Consider the following 17107-nt stretch of genomic DNA (forward strand, 5'->3'; position numbering starts at 1 on the left):
GGAGCTGGCTCCAGTAAAGGAGGAGCAGCGCCCTCTGCTGATGAAAGGTGAGAATAAAAAGCTTACAGCACCGGGTATTCCCAGGCGGTCTCCCATCCAAGTACTGACCCGGCCCGACCCTGCTTAGCTTCCGAGATCGGACGAGATCGGGCATATTCAGGGTGGTATGGCCGTAAGCCATGGAAGAGCATGCACGCACGCCATTTATAGATGGTAAAACATCAGCAAGGGTGGATGGCAAATGGTAATCTGTCATTTTCCTGCACTCAACAAGCACCATGACAAGACCCACACGCCATTTACTTTTCAGTTAATGCACATATACTCACTGACAAATTAAAAAAAAAAAAAAAAGAGAGTTTGTCCACTGGTGCTGTTTTCCAAGGAGCTGGCTCCAGTAAAGGAGGAGCAGCGCCCTCTGCTGATGAAAGGTGAGAATAAAAAGCTTACAGCACCGGGTATTCCCAGGCGGTCTCCCATGCAAGTACTGACCCGGCCCGACCCTGCTTAGCTTCCGAGATCGGACGAGATCGGGCGTATTCAGGGTGGTATGGCCGTAAGCCATGGAAGAGCATGCACGCACGCCATTTATAGATGGTAAAACATCAGCAAGGGTGGATGGCAAATGGTAATCTGTCATTTTCCTGCACTCAACAAGCGCCATGACAAGACCCACACGCCATTTAGTTTTGAGTTAATGCACATATACACACTGACAAATTAAAAAAAAAAAAAAAAAGGGAAAAAAAGGAGAGTTTGTCCACTGGTGCTGTTTTCCAAGGAGCTGGCTCCAGTAAAGGAGGAGCAGCGCCCTCTGCTGATGAAAGGTGAGAATAAAAAGCTTACAGCACCAGGTATTCCCAGGCGGTCTCCCATCCAAGTACTGACCCGGCCCGACCCTGCTTAGCTTCCGAGATCGGACGAGATCGGGCGTATTCAGGGTGGTATGGCCGTAAGCCATGGAAGAGCATGCACGCACGCCATTTATAGATGGTAAAACATCAGCAAGGGTGGATGGCAAATGGTAATCTGTCATTTTCCTGCACTCAACAAGCGCCATGACAAGACCCACACGCCATTTACTTTTCAGTTAATGCACATATACTCACTGACAAATTAAAAAAAAAAAAAAAAGAGAGTTTGTCCACTGGTGCTGTTTTCCAAGGAGCTGGCTCCAGTAAAGGAGGAGCAGCGCCCTCTGCTGATGAAAGGTGAGAATAAAAAGCTTACAGCACCGGGTATTCCCAGGCGGTCTCCCATCCAAGTACTGACCCGGCCCGACCCTGCTTAGCTTCCGAGATCGGACGAGATCGGGCGTATTCAGGGTGGTATGGCCGTAAGCCATGGAAGAGCATGCACGCACGCCATTTATAGATGGTAAAACATCAGCAAGGGTGGATGGCAAATGGTAATCTGTCATTTTCCTGCACTCAACAAGCGCCATGACAAGACCCACACGCCATTTAGTTTTCAGTTAATGCACATATACTCACTGACAAATTAAAACAAAAAAAAAAAGAGAGTTTGTCCACTGGTGCTGTTTTCCAAGGAGCTGGCTCCAGTAAAGGAGGAGCAGCGCCCTCTGCTGATGAAAGGTGAGAATAAAAAGCTTACAGCACCGGGTATTCCCAGGCGGTCTCCCATCCAAGTACTGACCCGGCCCGACCCTGCTTAGCTTCCGAGATCGGACGAGATCGGGCGTATTCAGGGTGGTATGGCCGTAAGCCATGGAAGAGCATGCACGCACGCCATTTATAGATGGTAAAACATCAGCAAGGGTGGATGGCAAATGGTAATCTGTCATTTTCCTGCACTCAACAAGCACCATGACAAGACCCACACGCCATTTAGTTTTGAGTTAATGCACATATACTCATTGAGAAATTAAAAAAAACAAAAAAGGAAAAAAAAGGGAAAAAAAGGAGAGTTTGTCCACTGGTGCTGTTTTCCAAGGAGCTGGCTCCAGTAAAGGAGGAGCAGCGCCCTCTGCTGATGAAAGGTGAGAATAAAAAGCTTACAGCACCGGGTATTCCCAGGCGGTCTCCCATCCAAGTACTGACCCGGCCCGACCCTGCTTAGCTTCCGAGATCGGACGAGATCGGGCGTATTCAGGGTGGTATGGCCGTAAGCCATGGAAGAGCATGCACGCACGCCATTTATAGATGGTAAAACATCAGCAAGGGTGGATGGCAAATGGTAATCTGTCATTTTCCTGCACTCAACAAGCACCATGACAAGACCCACACGCCATTTATTTTTCAGTTAATGCACATATACTCACTGACAAATTAAAAAAAAAAAAAAAGAAAAAAAAAAAGAGAGTTTGTCCACTGGTGCTGTTTTCCAAGGAGCTGGCTCCAGTAAAGGAGGAGCAGCGCCCTCTGCTGATGAAAGGTGAGAATAAAAAGCTTACAGCACTGGGTATTCCCAGGCGGTCTCCCATCCAAGTACTGACCCGGCCCGACCCTGCTTAGCTTCCGAGATCGGACGAGATCGGGCGTATTCAGGGTGGTATGGCCGTAAGCCATGGAAGAGCATGCACGCACGCCATTTATAGATGGTAAAACATCAGCAAGGGTGGATGGCAAATGGTAATCTGTCATTTTACTGCACTCAACAAGCGCCATGACAAGACCCACACGCCATTTAGTTTTCAGTTAATGCACATATACTCACTGACAAATTAAAACAAAAAAAAGAAAGAGAGTTTGTCCACTGGTGCTGTTTTCCAAGGAGCTGGCTCCAGTAAAGGAGGAGCAGCGCCCTCTGCTGATGAAAGGTGAGAATAAAAAGCTTACAGCACCGGGTATTCCCAGGCGGTCTCCCATCCAAGTACTGACCCGGCCCGACCCTGCTTAGCTTCCGAGATCGGACGAGATCGGGCGTATTCAGGGTGGTATGGCCGTAAGCCATGGAAGAGCATGCACGCACGCCATTTATAGATGGTAAAACATCAGCAAGGGTGGATGGCAAATGGTAATCTGTCATTTTCCTGCACTCAACAAGCACCATGACAAGACCCACACGCCATTTAGTTTTGAGTTAATGCACATATACTCATTGAGAAATTAAAAAAAAAAAAAAAGGAAAAAAAAGGGAAAAAAAGGAGAGTTTGTCCACTGGTGCTGTTTTCCAAGGAGCTGGCTCCAGTAAAGGAGGAGCAGCGCCCTCTGCTGATGAAAGGTGAGAATAAAAAGCTTACAGCACCGGGTATTCCCAGGCGGTCTCCCATCCAAGTACTGACCCGGCCCGACCCTGCTTAGCTTCCGAGATCGGACGAGATCGGGCGTATTCAGGGTGGTATGGCCGTAAGCCATGGAAGAGCATGCACGCACGCCATTTATAGATGGTAAAACATCAGCAAGGGTGGATGGCAAATGGTAATCTGTCATTTTACTGCACTCAACAAGCGCCATGACAAGACCCACACGCCATTTAGTTTTCAGTTAATGCACATATACTCACTGACAAATTAAAACAAAAAAAAAAAGAGAGTTTGTCCACTGGTGCTGTTTTCCAAGGAGCTGGCTCCAGTAAAGGAGGAGCAGCGCCCTCTGCTGATGAAAGGTGAGAATAAAAAGCTTACAGCACCGGGTATTCCCAGGCGGTCTCCCATCCAAGTACTGACCCGGCCCGACCCTGCTTAGCTTCCGAGATCGGACGAGATCGGGCGTATTCAGGGTGGTATGGCCGTAAGCCATGGAAGAGCATGCACGCACGCCATTTATAGATGGTAAAACATCAGCAAGGGTGGATGGCAAATGGTAATCTGTCATTTTCCTGCACTCAACAAGCACCATGACAAGACCCACACGCCATTTAGTTTTGAGTTAATGCACATATACTCATTGAGAAATTAAAAAAAAAAAAAAAGGAAAAAAAAGGGAAAAAAAGGAGAGTTTGTCCACTGGTGCTGTTTTCCAAGGAGCTGGCTCCAGTAAAGGAGGAGCAGCGCCCTCTGCTGATGAAAGGTGAGAATAAAAAGCTTACAGCACCGGGTATTCCCAGGCGGTCTCCCATCCAAGTACTGACCCGGCCCGACCCTGCTTAGCTTCCGAGATCGGACGAGATCGGGCGTATTCAGGGTGGTATGGCCGTAAGCCATGGAAGAGCATGCACGCACGCCATTTATAGATGGTAAAACATCAGCAAGGGTGGATGGCAAATGGTAATCTGTCATTTTCCTGCACTCAACAAGCACCATGACAAGACCCACACGCCATTTATTTTTCAGTTAATGCACATATACTCACTGACAAATTAAAAAAAAAAAAAAAAGAAAAAAAAAAAGAGAGTTTGTCCACTGGTGCTGTTTTCCAAGGAGCTGGCTCCAGTAAAGGAGGAGCAGCGCCCTCTGCTGATGAAAGGTGAGAATAAAAAGCTTACAGCACCGGGTATTCCCAGGCGGTCTCCCATCCAAGTACTGACCCGGCCCGACCCTGCTTAGCTTCCGAGATCGGACGAGATCGGGCGTATTCAGGGTGGTATGGCCGTAAGCCATGGAAGAGCATGCACGCACGCCATTTATAGATGGTAAAACATCAGCAAGGGTGGATGGCAAATGGTAATCTGTCATTTTCCTGCACTCAACAAGCACCATGACAAGACCCACACGCCATTTATTTTTCAGTTAATGCACATATACTCACTGACAAATTAAAAAAAAAAAAAAAAGAAAAAAAAAAAGAGAGTTTGTCCACTGGTGCTGTTTTCCAAGGAGCTGGCTCCAGTAAAGGAGGAGCAGCGCCCTCTGCTGATGAAAGGTGAGAATAAAAAGCTTACAGCACCGGGTATTCCCAGGCGGTCTCCCATCCAAGTACTGACCCGGCCCGACCCTGCTTAGCTTCCGAGATCGGACGAGATCGGGCGTATTCAGGGTGGTATGGCCGTAAGCCATGGAAGAGCATGCACGCACGCCATTTATAGATGGTAAAACATCAGCAAGGGTGGATGGCAAATGGTAATCTGTCATTTTACTGCACTCAACAAGCGCCATGACAAGACCCACACGCCATTTAGTTTTCAGTTAATGCACATATACTCACTGACAAATTAAAACAAAAAAAAGAAAGAGAGTTTGTCCACTGGTGCTGTTTTCCAAGGAGCTGGCTCCAGTAAAGGAGGAGCAGCGCCCTCTGCTGATGAAAGGTGAGAATAAAAAGCTTACAGCACCGGGTATTCCCAGGCGGTCTCCCATCCAAGTACTGACCCGGCCCGACCCTGCTTAGCTTCCGAGATCGGACGAGATCGGGCGTATTCAGGGTGGTATGGCCGTAAGCCATGGAAGAGCATGCACGCACGCCATTTATAGATGGTAAAACATCAGCAAGGGTGGATGGCAAATGGTAATCTGTCATTTTCCTGCACTCAACAAGCACCATGACAAGACCCACACGCCATTTAGTTTTGAGTTAATGCACATATACTCATTGAGAAATTAAAAAAAACAAAAAAGGAAAAAAAAGGGAAAAAAAGGAGAGTTTGTCCACTGGTGCTGTTTTCCAAGGAGCTGGCTCCAGTAAAGGAGGAGCAGCGCCCTCTGCTGATGAAAGGTGAGAATAAAAAGCTTACAGCACCGGGTATTCCCAGGCGGTCTCCCATCCAAGTACTGACCCGGCCCGACCCTGCTTAGCTTCCGAGATCGGACGAGATCGGGCGTATTCAGGGTGGTATGGCCGTAAGCCATGGAAGAGCATGCACGCACGCCATTTATAGATGGTAAAACATCAGCAAGGGTGGATGGCAAATGGTAATCTGTCATTTTACTGCACTCAACAAGCGCCATGACAAGACCCACACGCCATTTAGTTTTCAGTTAATGCACATATACTCACTGACAAATTAAAACAAAAAAAAAAAGAGAGTTTGTCCACTGGTGCTGTTTTCCAAGGAGCTGGCTCCAGTAAAGGAGGAGCAGCGCCCTCTGCTGATGAAAGGTGAGAATAAAAAGCTTACAGCACCGGGTATTCCCAGGCGGTCTCCCATGCAAGTACTGACCCGGCCCGACCCTGCTTAGCTTCCGAGATCGGACGAGATCGGGCGTATTCAGGGTGGTATGGCCGTAAGCCATGGAAGAGCATGCACGCACGCCATTTATAGATGGTAAAACATCAGCAAGGGTGGATGGCAAATGGTAATCTGTCATTTTCCTGCACTCAACAAGCACCATGACAAGACCCACACGCCATTTATTTTTCAGTTAATGCACATATACTCACTGACAAATTAAAAAAAAAAAAAAAAGAAAAAAAAAAAGAGAGTTTGTCCACTGGTGCTGTTTTCCAAGGAGCTGGCTCCAGTAAAGGAGGAGCAGCGCCCTCTGCTGATGAAAGGTGAGAATAAAAAGCTTACAGCACCGGGTATTCCCAGGCGGTCTCCCATCCAAGTACTGACCCGGCCCGACCCTGCTTAGCTTCCGAGTTTGGACGAGATCGGGCGTATTCAGGGTGGTATGGCCGTAAGCCATGGAAGAGCATGCACGCACGCCATTTATAGATGGTAAAACATCAGCAAGGGTGGATGGCAAATGGCAATCTGTCATTTTCCTGCACTCAACAAGCACCATGACAAGACCCACACGCCATTTAGTTTTGAGTTAATGCACACATACTCATTGAGAAATTAAAAAAAACAAAAAAGGAAAAAAAAGGGAAAAAAAGGAGAGTTTGTCCACTGGTACTGTTTTCCAAGGAGCTGGCTCCAGTAAAGGAGGAGCAGCGCCCTCTGCTGATGAAAGGTGAGAATAAAAAGCTTACAGCACCGGGTATTCCCAGGCGGTCTCCCATGCAAGTACTGACCCGGCCCGACCCTGCTTAGCTTCCGAGATCGGACGAGATCGGGCATATTCAGGGTGGTATGGCCGTAAGCCATGGAAGAGCATGCACGCACGCCATTTATAGATGGTAAAACATCAGCAAGGGTGGATGGCAAATGGTAATCTGTCATTTTCCTGCACTCAACAAGCACCATGACAAGACCCACACGCCATTTACTTTTCAGTTAATGCACATATACTCACTGACAAATTAAAAAAAAAAAAAAAAGAGAGTTTGTCCACTGGTGCTGTTTTCCAAGGAGCTGGCTCCAGTAAAGGAGGAGCAGCGCCCTCTGCTGATGAAAGGTGAGAATAAAAAGCTTACAGCACCGGGTATTCCCAGGCGGTCTCCCATGCAAGTACTGACCCGGCCCGACCCTGCTTAGCTTCCGAGATCGGACGAGATCGGGCGTATTCAGGGTGGTATGGCCGTAAGCCAATAGAAGAGCATGCACGCACGCCATTTATAGATGGTAAAACATCAGCAAGGGTGGATGGCAAATGGTAATCTGTCATTTTCCTGCACTCAACAAGCGCCATGACAAGACCCACACGCCATTTAGTTTTGAGTTAATGCACATATACTCACTGACAAATTAAAAAAAAAAAAAAAAAGGGAAAAAAAGGAGAGTTTGTCCACTGGTGCTGTTTTCCAAGGAGCTGGCTCCAGTAAAGGAGGAGCAGCGCCCTCTGCTGATGAAAGGTGAGAATAAAAAGCTTACAGCACCAGGTATTCCCAGGCGGTCTCCCATCCAAGTACTGACCCGGCCCGACCCTGCTTAGCTTCCGAGATCGGACGAGATCGGGCGTATTCAGGGTGGTATGGCCGTAAGCCATGGAAGAGCATGCACGCACGCCATTTATAGATGGTAAAACATCAGCAAGGGTGGATGGCAAATGGTAATCTGTCATTTTCCTGCACTCAACAAGTGCCATGACAAGACCCACACGCCATTTACTTTTCAGTTAATGCACATATACTCACTGACAAATTAAAAAAAAAAAAAAAAGAGAGTTTGTCCACTGGTGCTGTTTTCCAAGGAGCTGGCTCCAGTAAAGGAGGAGCAGCGCCCTCTGCTGATGAAAGGTGAGAATAAAAAGCTTACAGCACCGGGTATTCCCAGGCGGTCTCCCATCCAAGTACTGACCCGGCCCGACCCTGCTTAGCTTCCGAGATCGGACGAGATCGGGCGTATTCAGGGTGGTATGGCCGTAAGCCATGGAAGAGCATGCACGCACGCCATTTATAGATGGTAAAACATCAGCAAGGGTGGATGGCAAATGGTAATCTGTCATTTTCCTGCACTCAACAAGCACCATGACAAGACCCACACTCCATTTATTTTTCAGTTAATGCACATATACTCACTGACAAATTAAAAAAAAAAAAAAAGAAAAAAAAAGGGAAAAAAAGGAGAGTTTGTCCACTGGTGCTGTTTTCCAAGGAGCTGGCTCCAGTAAAGGAGGAGCAGCGCCCTCTGCTGATGAAAGGTGAGAATAAAAAGCTTACAGCACCGGGTATTCCCAGGCGGTCTCCCATCCAAGTACTGACCCGGCCCGACCCTGCTTAGCTTCCGAGTTTGGACGAGATCGGGCGTATTCAGGGTGGTATGGCCGTAAGCCATGGAAGAGCATGCACGCACGCCATTTATAGATGGTAAAACATCAGCAAGGGTGGATGGCAAATGGCAATCTGTCATTTTCCTGCACTCAACAAGCACCATGACAAGACCCACACGCCATTTAGTTTTGAGTTAATGCACACATACTCATTGAGAAATTAAAAAAAACAAAAAAGGAAAAAAAAGGGAAAAAAAGGAGAGTTTGTCCACTGGTACTGTTTTCCAAGGAGCTGGCTCCAGTAAAGGAGGAGCAGCGCCCTCTGCTGATGAAAGGTGAGAATAAAAAGCTTACAGCACCGGGTATTCCCAGGCGGTCTCCCATCCAAGTACTGACCCGGCCCGACCCTGCTTAGCTTCCGAGATCGGACGAGATCGGGCATATTCAGGGTGGTATGGCCGTAAGCCATGGAAGAGCATGCACGCACGCCATTTATAGATGGTAAAACATCAGCAAGGGTGGATGGCAAATGGTAATCTGTCATTTTCCTGCACTCAACAAGCACCATGACAAGACCCACACGCCATTTACTTTTCAGTTAATGCACATATACTCACTGACAAATTAAAAAAAAAAAAAAAAGAGAGTTTGTCCACTGGTGCTGTTTTCCAAGGAGCTGGCTCCAGTAAAGGAGGAGCAGCGCCCTCTGCTGATGAAAGGTGAGAATAAAAAGCTTACAGCACCGGGTATTCCCAGGCGGTCTCCCATGCAAGTACTGACCCGGCCCGACCCTGCTTAGCTTCCGAGATCGGACGAGATCGGGCGTATTCAGGGTGGTATGGCCGTAAGCCATGGAAGAGCATGCACGCACGCCATTTATAGATGGTAAAACATCAGCAAGGGTGGATGGCAAATGGTAATCTGTCATTTTCCTGCACTCAACAAGCGCCATGACAAGACCCACACGCCATTTAGTTTTGAGTTAATGCACATATACTCACTGACAAATTAAAAAAAAAAAAAAAAAGGGAAAAAAAGGAGAGTTTGTCCACTGGTGCTGTTTTCCAAGGAGCTGGCTCCAGTAAAGGAGGAGCAGCGCCCTCTGCTGATGAAAGGTGAGAATAAAAAGCTTACAGCACCAGGTATTCCCAGGCGGTCTCCCAGCCAAGTACTGACCCGGCCCGACCCTGCTTAGCTTCCGAGATCGGACGAGATCGGGCGTATTCAGGGTGGTATGGCCGTAAGCCATGGAAGAGCATGCACGCACGCCATTTATAGATGGTAAAACATCAGCAAGGGTGGATGGCAAATGGTAATCTGTCATTTTCCTGCACTCAACAAGCGCCATGACAAGACCCACACGCCATTTACTTTTCAGTTAATGCACATATACTCACTGACAAATTAAAAAAAAAAAAAAAAGAGAGTTTGTCCACTGGTGCTGTTTTCCAAGGAGCTGGCTCCAGTAAAGGAGGAGCAGCGCCCTCTGCTGATGAAAGGTGAGAATAAAAAGCTTACAGCACCGGGTATTCCCAGGCGGTCTCCCATCCAAGTACTGACCCGGCCCGACCCTGCTTAGCTTCCGAGATCGGACGAGATCGGGCGTATTCAGGGTGGTATGGCCGTAAGCCATGGAAGAGCATGCACGCACGCCATTTATAGATGGTAAAACATCAGCAAGGGTGGATGGCAAATGGTAATCTGTCATTTTCCTGCACTCAACAAGCACCATGACAAGACCCACACGCCATTTATTTTTCAGTTAATGCACATATACTCACTGACAAATTAAAAAAAAAAAAAAAAGAAAAAAAAAAAGAGAGTTTGTCCACTGGTGCTGTTTTCCAAGGAGCTGGCTCCAGTAAAGGAGGAGCAGCGCCCTCTGCTGATGAAAGGTGAGAATAAAAAGCTTACAGCACCGGGTATTCCCAGGCGGTCTCCCATCCAAGTACTGACCCGGCCCGACCCTGCTTAGCTTCCGAGATCGGACGAGATCGGGCGTATTCAGGGTGGTATGGCCGTAAGCCATGGAAGAGCATGCACGCACGCCATTTATAGATGGTAAAACATCAGCAAGGGTGGATGGCAAATGGTAATCTGTCATTTTACTGCACTCAACAAGCGCCATGACAAGACCCACACGCCATTTAGTTTTCAGTTAATGCACATATACTCACTGACAAATTAAAACAAAAAAAAGAAAGAGAGTTTGTCCACTGGTGCTGTTTTCCAAGGAGCTGGCTCCAGTAAAGGAGGAGCAGCGCCCTCTGCTGATGAAAGGTGAGAATAAAAAGCTTACAGCACCGGGTATTCCCAGGCGGTCTCCCATCCAAGTACTGACCCGGCCCGACCCTGCTTAGCTTCCGAGATCGGACGAGATCGGGCGTATTCAGGGTGGTATGGCCGTAAGCCATGGAAGAGCATGCACGCACGCCATTTATAGATGGTAAAACATCAGCAAGGGTGGATGGCAAATGGTAATCTGTCATTTTCCTGCACTCAACAAGCACCATGACAAGACCCACACGCCATTTAGTTTTGAGTTAATGCACATATACTCATTGAGAAATTAAAAAAAAAAAAAAGGAAAAAAAAGGGAAAAAAAGGAGAGTTTGTCCACTGGTGCTGTTTTCCAAGGAGCTGGCTCCAGTAAAGGAGGAGCAGCGCCCTCTGCTGATGAAAGGTGAGAATAAAAAGCTTACAGCACCGGGTATTCCCAGGCGGTCTCCCATCCAAGTACTGACCCGGCCCGACCCTGCTTAGCTTCCGAGATCGGACGAGATCGGGCGTATTCAGGGTGGTATGGCCGTAAGCCATGGAAGAGCATGCACGCACGCCATTTATAGATGGTAAAACATCAGCAAGGGTGGATGGCAAATGGTAATCTGTCATTTTACTGCACTCAACAAGCGCCATGACAAGACCCACACGCCATTTAGTTTTCAGTTAATGCACATATACTCACTGACAAATTAAAACAAAAAAAAAAAGAGAGTTTGTCCACTGGTGCTGTTTTCCAAGGAGCTGGCTCCAGTAAAGGAGGAGCAGCGCCCTCTGCTGATGAAAGGTGAGAATAAAAAGCTTACAGCACCGGGTATTCCCAGGCGGTCTCCCATGCAAGTACTGACCCGGCCCGACCCTGCTTAGCTTCCGAGATCGGACGAGATCGGGCGTATTCAGGGTGGTATGGCCGTAAGCCATGGAAGAGCATGCACGCACGCCATTTATAGATGGTAAAACATCAGCAAGGGTGGATGGCAAATGGTAATCTGTCATTTTCCTGCACTCAACAAGCGCCATGACAAGACCCACACGCCATTTAGTTTTGAGTTAATGCACATATACTCACTGACAAATTAAAAAAAAAAAAAAAAGGGAAAAAAAGGAGAGTTTGTCCACTGGTGCTGTTTTCCAAGGAGCTGGCTCCAGTAAAGGAGGAGCAGCGCCCTCTGCTGATGAAAGGTGAGAATAAAAAGCTTACAGCACCAGGTATTCCCAGGCGGTCTCCCATCCAAGTACTGACCCGGCCCGACCCTGCTTAGCTTCCGAGATCGGACGAGATCGGGCGTATTCAGGGTGGTATGGCCGTAAGCCATGGAAGAGCATGCACGCACGCCATTTATAGATGGTAAAACATCAGCAAGGGTGGATGGCAAATGGTAATCTGTCATTTTCCTGCACTCAACAAGCGCCATGACAAGACCCACACGCCATTTACTTTTCAGTTAATGCACATATACTCACTGACAAATTAAAAAAAAAAAAAAAAGAGAGTTTGTCCACTGGTGCTGTTTTCCAAGGAGCTGGCTCCAGTAAAGGAGGAGCAGCGCCCTCTGCTGATGAAAGGTGAGAATAAAAAGCTTACAGCACCGGGTATTCCCAGGCGGTCTCCCATCCAAGTACTGACCCGGCCCGACCCTGCTTAGCTTCCGAGATCGGACGAGATCGGGCGTATTCAGGGTGGTATGGCCGTAAGCCATGGAAGAGCATGCACGCACGCCATTTATAGATGGTAAAACATCAGCAAGGGTGGATGGCAAATGGTAATCTGTCATTTTACTGCACTCAACAAGCGCCATGACAAGACCCACACGCCATTTAGTTTTCAGTTAATGCACATATACTCACTGACAAATTAAAACAAAAAAAAAAAGAGAGTTTGTCCACTGGTGCTGTTTTCCAAGGAGCTGGCTCCAGTAAAGGAGGAGCAGCGCCCTCTGCTGATGAAAGGTGAGAATAAAAAGCTTACAGCACCGGGTATTCCCAGGCGGTCTCCCATCCAAGTACTGACCCGGCCCGACCCTGCTTAGCTTCCGAGATCGGACGAGATCGGGCGTATTCAGGGTGGTATGGCCGTAAGCCATGGAAGAGCATGCACGCACGCCATTTATAGATGGTAAAACATCAGCAAGGGTGGATGGCAAATGGTAATCTGTCATTTTCCTGCACTCAACAAGCACCATGACAAGACCCACACGCCATTTAGTTTTGAGTTAATGCACATATACTCATTGAGTAATTAAAAAAAACAAAAAAGGAAAAAAAAGGGAAAAAAAGGAGAGTTTGTCCACTGGTGCTGTTTTCCAAGGAGCTGGCTCCAGTAAAGGAGGAGCAGCGCCCTCTGCTGATGAAAGGTGAGAATAAAAAGCTTACAGCACCGGGTATTCCCAGGCGGTCTCCCATCCAAGTACTGACCCGGCCCGACCCTGCTTAGCTTCCGAGATCGGACGAGATCGGGCGTATTCAGGGTGGTATGGCCGTAAGCCATGGAAGAGCATGCACGCACGCCATTTATAGATGGTAAAACATCAGCAAGGGTGGATGGCAAATGGTAATCTGTCATTTTCCTGCACTCAACAAGCACCATGACAAGACCCACATGCCATTTATTTTTCAGTTAATGCACATATACTCACTGACAAATTAAAAAAAAAAAAAAAAGAAAAAAAAAAAGAGAGTTTGTCCACTGGTGCTGTTTTCCAAGGAGCTGGCTCCAGTAAAGGAGGAGCAGCGCCCTCTGCTGATGAAAGGTGAGAATAAAAAGCTTACAGCACCGGGTATTCCCAGGCGGTCTCCCATCCAAGTACTGACCCGGCCCGACCCTGCTTAGCTTCCGAGATTGGACGAGATCGGGCGTATTCAGGGTGGTATGGCCGTAAGCCATGGAAGAGCATGCACGCACGCCATTTATAGATGGTAAAACATCAGCAAGGGTGGATGGCAAATGGTAATCTGTCATTTTCCTGCACTCAACAAGCACCATGACAAGACCCACACGCCATTTAGTTTTGAGTTAATGCACACATACTCATTGAGAAATTAAAAAAAACAAAAAAGGAAAAAAAAGGGAAAAAAAGGAGAGTTTGTCCACTGGTACTGTTTTCCAAGGAGCTGGCTCCAGTAAAGGAGGAGCAGCGCCCTCTGCTGATGAAAGGTGAGAATAAAAAGCTTACAGCACCGGGTATTCCCAGGCGGTCTCCCATCCAAGTACTGACCCGGCCCGACCCTGCTTAGCTTCCGAGATCGGACGAGATCGGGCATATTCAGGGTGGTATGGCCGTAAGCCATGGAAGAGCATGCACGCACGCCATTTATAGATGGTAAAACATCAGCAAGGGTGGATGGCAAATGGTAATCTGTCATTTTCCTGCACTCAACAAGCACCATGACAAGACCCACACGCCATTTACTTTTCAGTTAATGCACATATACTCACTGACAAATTAAAAAAAAAAAAAAAGAGAGTTTGTCCACTGGTGCTGTTTTCCAAGGAGCTGGCTCCAGTAAAGGAGGAGCAGCGCCCTCTGCTGATGAAAGGTGAGAATAAAAAGCTTACAGCACCGGGTATTCCCAGGCGGTCTCCCATGCAAGTACTGACCCGGCCCGACCCTGCTTAGCTTCCGAGATCGGACGAGATCGGGCGTATTCAGGGTGGTATGGCCGTAAGCCATGGAAGAGCATGCACGCACGCCATTTATAGATGGTAAAACATCAGCAAGGGTGGATGGCAAATGGTAATCTGTCATTTTCCTGCACTCAACAAGCGCCATGACAAGACCCACACGCCATTTAGTTTTCAGTTAATGCACATATACTCACTGACAAATTAAAACAAAAAAAAGAAAGAGAGTTTGTCCACTGGTGCTGTTTTCCAAGGAGCTGGCTCCAGTAAAGGAGGAGCAGCGCCCTCTGCTGATGAAAGGTGAGAATAAAAAGCTTACAGCACCGGGTATTCCCAGGCGGTCTCCCATCCAAGTACTGACCCGGCCCGACCCTGCTTAGCTTCCGAGATCGGACGAGATCGGGCGTATTCAGGGTGGTATGGCCGTAAGCCATGGAAGAGCATGCACGCACGCCATTTATAGATGGTAAAACATCAGCAAGGGTGGATGGCAAATGGTAATCTGTCATTTTCCTGCACTCAACAAGCACCATGACAAGACCCACACGCCATTTAGTTTTGAGTTAATGCACATATACTCATTGAGAAATTAAAAAAAAAAAAAAAGGAAAAAAAAGGGAAAAAAAGGAGAGTTTGTCCACTGGTGCTGTTTTCCAAGGAGCTGGCTCCAGTAAAGGAGGAGCAGCGCCCTCTGCTGATGAAAGGTGAGAATAAAAAGCTTACAGCACCGGGTATTCCCAGGCGGTCTCCCATCCAAGTACTGACCCGGCCCGACCCTGCTTAGCTTCCGAGATCGGACGAGATCGGGCGTATTCAGGGTGGTATGGCCGTAAGCCATGGAAGAGCATGCACGCACGCCATTTATAGATGGTAAAACATCAGCAAGGGTGGATGGCAAATGGTAATCTGTCATTTTACTGCACTCAACAAGCGCCATGACAAGACCCACACGCCATTTAGTTTTCAGTTAATGCACATATACTCACTGACAAATTAAAACAAAAAAAAAAAGAGAGTTTGTCCACTGGTGCTGTTTTCCAAGGAGCTGGCTCCAGTAAAGGAGGAGCAGCGCCCTCTGCTGATGAAAGGTGAGAATAAAAAGCTTACAGCACCGGGTATTCCCAGGCGGTCTCCCATGCAAGTACTGACCCGGCCCGACCCTGCTTAGCTTCCGAGATCGGACGAGATCGGGCGTATTCAGGGTGGTATGGCCGTAAGCCATGGAAGAGCATGCACGCACGCCATTTATAGATGGTAAAACATCAGCAAGGGTGGATGGCAAATGGTAATCTGTCATTTTCCTGCACTCAACAAGCGCCATGACAAGACCCACACGCCATTTAGTTTTGAGTTAATGCACATATACTCACTGACAAATTAAAAAAAAAAAAAAAAAGGGAAAAAAAGGAGAGTTTGTCCACTGGTGCTGTTTTCCAAGGAGCTGGCTCCAGTAAAGGAGGAGCAGCGCCCTCTGCTGATGAAAGGTGAGAATAAAAAGCTTACAGCACCAGGTATTCCCAGGCGGTCTCCCATCCAAGTACTGACCCGGCCCGACCCTGCTTAGCTTCCGAGATCGGACGAGATCGGGCGTATTCAGGGTGGTATGGCCGTAAGCCATGGAAGAGCATGCACGCACGCCATTTATAGATGGTAAAACATCAGCAAGGGTGGATGGCAAATGGTAATCTGTCATTTTCCTGCACTCAACAAGCGCCATGACAAGACCCACACGCCATTTACTTTTCAGTTAATGCACATATACTCACTGACAAATTAAAAAAAAAAAAAAAGAGAGTTTGTCCACTGGTGCTGTTTTCCAAGGAGCTGGCTCCAGTAAAGGAGGAGCAGCGCCCTCTGCTGATGAAAGGTGAGAATAAAAAGCTTACAGCACCGGGTATTCCCAGGCGGTCTCCCATCCAAGTACTGACCCGGCCCGACCCTGCTTAGCTTCCGAGATCGGACGAGATCGGGCGTATTCAGGGTGGTATGGCCGTAAGCCATGGAAGAGCATGCACGCACGCCATTTATAGATGGTAAAACATCAGCAAGGGTGGATGGCAAATGGTAATCTGTCATTTTACTGCACTCAACAAGCGCCATGACAAGACCCACACGCCATTTAGTTTTCAGTTAATGCACATATACTCACTGACAAATTAAAACAAAAAAAAAAAGAGAGTTTGTCCACTGGTGCTGTTTTCCAAGGAGCTGGCTCCAGTAAAGGAGGAGCAGCGCCCTCTGCTGATGAAAGGTGAGAATAAAAAGCTTACAGCACCGGGTATTCCCAGGCGGTCTCCCATCCAAGTACTGACCCGGCCCGACCCTGCTTAGCTTCCGAGATCGGACGAGATCGGGCGTATTCAGGGTGGTATGGCCGTAAGCCATGGAAGAGCATGCACGCACGCCATTTATAGATGGTAAAACATCAGCAAGGGTGGATGGCAAATGGTAATCTGTCATTTTCCTGCACTCAACAAGCACCATGACAAGACCCACACGCCATTTAGTTTTGAGTTAATGCACATATACTCATTGAGAAATTAAAAAAAACAAAAAAGGAAAAAAAAGGGAAAAAAAGGAGAGTTTGTCCACTGGTGCTGTTTTCCAAGGAGCTGGCTCCAGTAAAGGAGGAGCAGCGCCCTCTGCTGATGAAAGGTGAGAATAAAAAGCTTACAGCACCGGGTATTCCCAGGCGGTCTCCCATCCAAGTACTGACCCGGCCCGACCCTGCTTAGCTTCCGAGATCGGACGAGATCGGGCGTATTCAGGGTGGTATGGCCGTAAGCCATGGAAGAGCATGCACGCACGCCATTTATAGATGGTAAAACATC

General features: G+C 47.8%; 44 non-coding genes across 44 annotated transcripts; all 44 read right to left on the bottom strand.

Moving 5' to 3' along the window:
* Nucleotides 1–59: 59 nt before the first annotated feature.
* On the bottom strand, nucleotides 60–178 carry LOC144460740 (5S ribosomal RNA). Its single transcript, XR_013489459.1, has one exon. It is a non-coding gene; the product is annotated as a 5S ribosomal RNA (ribosomal RNA).
* A 265-nt stretch (nucleotides 179–443) lies between these two features.
* LOC144460793 (5S ribosomal RNA) lies at nucleotides 444–562 on the bottom strand. Its single transcript, XR_013489512.1, has one exon. It is a non-coding gene; the product is annotated as a 5S ribosomal RNA (ribosomal RNA).
* A 277-nt stretch (nucleotides 563–839) lies between these two features.
* LOC144460196 (5S ribosomal RNA) lies at nucleotides 840–958 on the bottom strand. Its single transcript, XR_013488912.1, has one exon. It is a non-coding gene; the product is annotated as a 5S ribosomal RNA (ribosomal RNA).
* Nucleotides 959–1223: 265 nt separating this feature from the next.
* LOC144461464 (5S ribosomal RNA) lies at nucleotides 1224–1342 on the bottom strand. The gene has a single exon (XR_013490166.1). It is a non-coding gene; the product is annotated as a 5S ribosomal RNA (ribosomal RNA).
* Nucleotides 1343–1607: 265 nt separating this feature from the next.
* LOC144461465 (5S ribosomal RNA) lies at nucleotides 1608–1726 on the bottom strand. The gene has a single exon (XR_013490167.1). It is a non-coding gene; the product is annotated as a 5S ribosomal RNA (ribosomal RNA).
* Nucleotides 1727–2011: 285 nt separating this feature from the next.
* Nucleotides 2012–2130, bottom strand: LOC144461466 (5S ribosomal RNA). Its single transcript, XR_013490168.1, has one exon. It is a non-coding gene; the product is annotated as a 5S ribosomal RNA (ribosomal RNA).
* Nucleotides 2131–2406: 276 nt separating this feature from the next.
* Nucleotides 2407–2525, bottom strand: LOC144461085 (5S ribosomal RNA). The gene has a single exon (XR_013489804.1). It is a non-coding gene; the product is annotated as a 5S ribosomal RNA (ribosomal RNA).
* Nucleotides 2526–2791: 266 nt separating this feature from the next.
* On the bottom strand, nucleotides 2792–2910 carry LOC144461467 (5S ribosomal RNA). The gene has a single exon (XR_013490169.1). It is a non-coding gene; the product is annotated as a 5S ribosomal RNA (ribosomal RNA).
* Nucleotides 2911–3195: 285 nt separating this feature from the next.
* LOC144461469 (5S ribosomal RNA) lies at nucleotides 3196–3314 on the bottom strand. Its single transcript, XR_013490171.1, has one exon. It is a non-coding gene; the product is annotated as a 5S ribosomal RNA (ribosomal RNA).
* A 265-nt stretch (nucleotides 3315–3579) lies between these two features.
* Nucleotides 3580–3698, bottom strand: LOC144461470 (5S ribosomal RNA). Its single transcript, XR_013490172.1, has one exon. It is a non-coding gene; the product is annotated as a 5S ribosomal RNA (ribosomal RNA).
* Nucleotides 3699–3983: 285 nt separating this feature from the next.
* LOC144461471 (5S ribosomal RNA) lies at nucleotides 3984–4102 on the bottom strand. Its single transcript, XR_013490173.1, has one exon. It is a non-coding gene; the product is annotated as a 5S ribosomal RNA (ribosomal RNA).
* Nucleotides 4103–4379: 277 nt separating this feature from the next.
* On the bottom strand, nucleotides 4380–4498 carry LOC144461472 (5S ribosomal RNA). Its single transcript, XR_013490174.1, has one exon. It is a non-coding gene; the product is annotated as a 5S ribosomal RNA (ribosomal RNA).
* Nucleotides 4499–4775: 277 nt separating this feature from the next.
* On the bottom strand, nucleotides 4776–4894 carry LOC144461473 (5S ribosomal RNA). Its single transcript, XR_013490175.1, has one exon. It is a non-coding gene; the product is annotated as a 5S ribosomal RNA (ribosomal RNA).
* Nucleotides 4895–5160: 266 nt separating this feature from the next.
* On the bottom strand, nucleotides 5161–5279 carry LOC144461474 (5S ribosomal RNA). Its single transcript, XR_013490176.1, has one exon. It is a non-coding gene; the product is annotated as a 5S ribosomal RNA (ribosomal RNA).
* Nucleotides 5280–5564: 285 nt separating this feature from the next.
* LOC144461475 (5S ribosomal RNA) lies at nucleotides 5565–5683 on the bottom strand. The gene has a single exon (XR_013490177.1). It is a non-coding gene; the product is annotated as a 5S ribosomal RNA (ribosomal RNA).
* A 265-nt stretch (nucleotides 5684–5948) lies between these two features.
* Nucleotides 5949–6067, bottom strand: LOC144460794 (5S ribosomal RNA). The gene has a single exon (XR_013489513.1). It is a non-coding gene; the product is annotated as a 5S ribosomal RNA (ribosomal RNA).
* A 277-nt stretch (nucleotides 6068–6344) lies between these two features.
* Nucleotides 6345–6463, bottom strand: LOC144461047 (5S ribosomal RNA). Its single transcript, XR_013489766.1, has one exon. It is a non-coding gene; the product is annotated as a 5S ribosomal RNA (ribosomal RNA).
* A 285-nt stretch (nucleotides 6464–6748) lies between these two features.
* On the bottom strand, nucleotides 6749–6867 carry LOC144461096 (5S ribosomal RNA). The gene has a single exon (XR_013489815.1). It is a non-coding gene; the product is annotated as a 5S ribosomal RNA (ribosomal RNA).
* Nucleotides 6868–7132: 265 nt separating this feature from the next.
* LOC144460795 (5S ribosomal RNA) lies at nucleotides 7133–7251 on the bottom strand. Its single transcript, XR_013489514.1, has one exon. It is a non-coding gene; the product is annotated as a 5S ribosomal RNA (ribosomal RNA).
* Nucleotides 7252–7529: 278 nt separating this feature from the next.
* LOC144460207 (5S ribosomal RNA) lies at nucleotides 7530–7648 on the bottom strand. Its single transcript, XR_013488923.1, has one exon. It is a non-coding gene; the product is annotated as a 5S ribosomal RNA (ribosomal RNA).
* Nucleotides 7649–7913: 265 nt separating this feature from the next.
* On the bottom strand, nucleotides 7914–8032 carry LOC144461476 (5S ribosomal RNA). Its single transcript, XR_013490178.1, has one exon. It is a non-coding gene; the product is annotated as a 5S ribosomal RNA (ribosomal RNA).
* Nucleotides 8033–8317: 285 nt separating this feature from the next.
* On the bottom strand, nucleotides 8318–8436 carry LOC144461048 (5S ribosomal RNA). Its single transcript, XR_013489767.1, has one exon. It is a non-coding gene; the product is annotated as a 5S ribosomal RNA (ribosomal RNA).
* Nucleotides 8437–8721: 285 nt separating this feature from the next.
* LOC144460742 (5S ribosomal RNA) lies at nucleotides 8722–8840 on the bottom strand. The gene has a single exon (XR_013489461.1). It is a non-coding gene; the product is annotated as a 5S ribosomal RNA (ribosomal RNA).
* Nucleotides 8841–9105: 265 nt separating this feature from the next.
* Nucleotides 9106–9224, bottom strand: LOC144460796 (5S ribosomal RNA). Its single transcript, XR_013489515.1, has one exon. It is a non-coding gene; the product is annotated as a 5S ribosomal RNA (ribosomal RNA).
* A 277-nt stretch (nucleotides 9225–9501) lies between these two features.
* On the bottom strand, nucleotides 9502–9620 carry LOC144460691 (5S ribosomal RNA). The gene has a single exon (XR_013489410.1). It is a non-coding gene; the product is annotated as a 5S ribosomal RNA (ribosomal RNA).
* Nucleotides 9621–9885: 265 nt separating this feature from the next.
* LOC144461477 (5S ribosomal RNA) lies at nucleotides 9886–10004 on the bottom strand. The gene has a single exon (XR_013490179.1). It is a non-coding gene; the product is annotated as a 5S ribosomal RNA (ribosomal RNA).
* Nucleotides 10005–10281: 277 nt separating this feature from the next.
* LOC144461478 (5S ribosomal RNA) lies at nucleotides 10282–10400 on the bottom strand. The gene has a single exon (XR_013490180.1). It is a non-coding gene; the product is annotated as a 5S ribosomal RNA (ribosomal RNA).
* Nucleotides 10401–10666: 266 nt separating this feature from the next.
* LOC144461480 (5S ribosomal RNA) lies at nucleotides 10667–10785 on the bottom strand. Its single transcript, XR_013490182.1, has one exon. It is a non-coding gene; the product is annotated as a 5S ribosomal RNA (ribosomal RNA).
* Nucleotides 10786–11069: 284 nt separating this feature from the next.
* LOC144461481 (5S ribosomal RNA) lies at nucleotides 11070–11188 on the bottom strand. The gene has a single exon (XR_013490183.1). It is a non-coding gene; the product is annotated as a 5S ribosomal RNA (ribosomal RNA).
* A 265-nt stretch (nucleotides 11189–11453) lies between these two features.
* On the bottom strand, nucleotides 11454–11572 carry LOC144460798 (5S ribosomal RNA). Its single transcript, XR_013489517.1, has one exon. It is a non-coding gene; the product is annotated as a 5S ribosomal RNA (ribosomal RNA).
* Nucleotides 11573–11848: 276 nt separating this feature from the next.
* LOC144460218 (5S ribosomal RNA) lies at nucleotides 11849–11967 on the bottom strand. Its single transcript, XR_013488934.1, has one exon. It is a non-coding gene; the product is annotated as a 5S ribosomal RNA (ribosomal RNA).
* Nucleotides 11968–12232: 265 nt separating this feature from the next.
* Nucleotides 12233–12351, bottom strand: LOC144461482 (5S ribosomal RNA). The gene has a single exon (XR_013490184.1). It is a non-coding gene; the product is annotated as a 5S ribosomal RNA (ribosomal RNA).
* Nucleotides 12352–12616: 265 nt separating this feature from the next.
* LOC144461483 (5S ribosomal RNA) lies at nucleotides 12617–12735 on the bottom strand. The gene has a single exon (XR_013490185.1). It is a non-coding gene; the product is annotated as a 5S ribosomal RNA (ribosomal RNA).
* A 285-nt stretch (nucleotides 12736–13020) lies between these two features.
* Nucleotides 13021–13139, bottom strand: LOC144461484 (5S ribosomal RNA). Its single transcript, XR_013490186.1, has one exon. It is a non-coding gene; the product is annotated as a 5S ribosomal RNA (ribosomal RNA).
* Nucleotides 13140–13416: 277 nt separating this feature from the next.
* On the bottom strand, nucleotides 13417–13535 carry LOC144461133 (5S ribosomal RNA). The gene has a single exon (XR_013489852.1). It is a non-coding gene; the product is annotated as a 5S ribosomal RNA (ribosomal RNA).
* Nucleotides 13536–13820: 285 nt separating this feature from the next.
* On the bottom strand, nucleotides 13821–13939 carry LOC144460743 (5S ribosomal RNA). Its single transcript, XR_013489462.1, has one exon. It is a non-coding gene; the product is annotated as a 5S ribosomal RNA (ribosomal RNA).
* A 264-nt stretch (nucleotides 13940–14203) lies between these two features.
* Nucleotides 14204–14322, bottom strand: LOC144460799 (5S ribosomal RNA). Its single transcript, XR_013489518.1, has one exon. It is a non-coding gene; the product is annotated as a 5S ribosomal RNA (ribosomal RNA).
* A 266-nt stretch (nucleotides 14323–14588) lies between these two features.
* LOC144461485 (5S ribosomal RNA) lies at nucleotides 14589–14707 on the bottom strand. The gene has a single exon (XR_013490187.1). It is a non-coding gene; the product is annotated as a 5S ribosomal RNA (ribosomal RNA).
* Nucleotides 14708–14992: 285 nt separating this feature from the next.
* LOC144461486 (5S ribosomal RNA) lies at nucleotides 14993–15111 on the bottom strand. The gene has a single exon (XR_013490188.1). It is a non-coding gene; the product is annotated as a 5S ribosomal RNA (ribosomal RNA).
* A 265-nt stretch (nucleotides 15112–15376) lies between these two features.
* Nucleotides 15377–15495, bottom strand: LOC144460800 (5S ribosomal RNA). Its single transcript, XR_013489519.1, has one exon. It is a non-coding gene; the product is annotated as a 5S ribosomal RNA (ribosomal RNA).
* Nucleotides 15496–15772: 277 nt separating this feature from the next.
* On the bottom strand, nucleotides 15773–15891 carry LOC144460229 (5S ribosomal RNA). The gene has a single exon (XR_013488945.1). It is a non-coding gene; the product is annotated as a 5S ribosomal RNA (ribosomal RNA).
* Nucleotides 15892–16155: 264 nt separating this feature from the next.
* On the bottom strand, nucleotides 16156–16274 carry LOC144461487 (5S ribosomal RNA). The gene has a single exon (XR_013490189.1). It is a non-coding gene; the product is annotated as a 5S ribosomal RNA (ribosomal RNA).
* A 265-nt stretch (nucleotides 16275–16539) lies between these two features.
* On the bottom strand, nucleotides 16540–16658 carry LOC144461488 (5S ribosomal RNA). The gene has a single exon (XR_013490190.1). It is a non-coding gene; the product is annotated as a 5S ribosomal RNA (ribosomal RNA).
* A 285-nt stretch (nucleotides 16659–16943) lies between these two features.
* Nucleotides 16944–17062, bottom strand: LOC144461489 (5S ribosomal RNA). The gene has a single exon (XR_013490191.1). It is a non-coding gene; the product is annotated as a 5S ribosomal RNA (ribosomal RNA).
* Nucleotides 17063–17107: the final 45 nt, after the last annotated feature.

Source organism: Epinephelus lanceolatus, chromosome 22, assembly GCF_041903045.1.
Source record: "Epinephelus lanceolatus isolate andai-2023 chromosome 22, ASM4190304v1, whole genome shotgun sequence".
NCBI classification, from domain to species: domain Eukaryota; kingdom Metazoa; phylum Chordata; class Actinopteri; order Perciformes; family Serranidae; genus Epinephelus; species Epinephelus lanceolatus.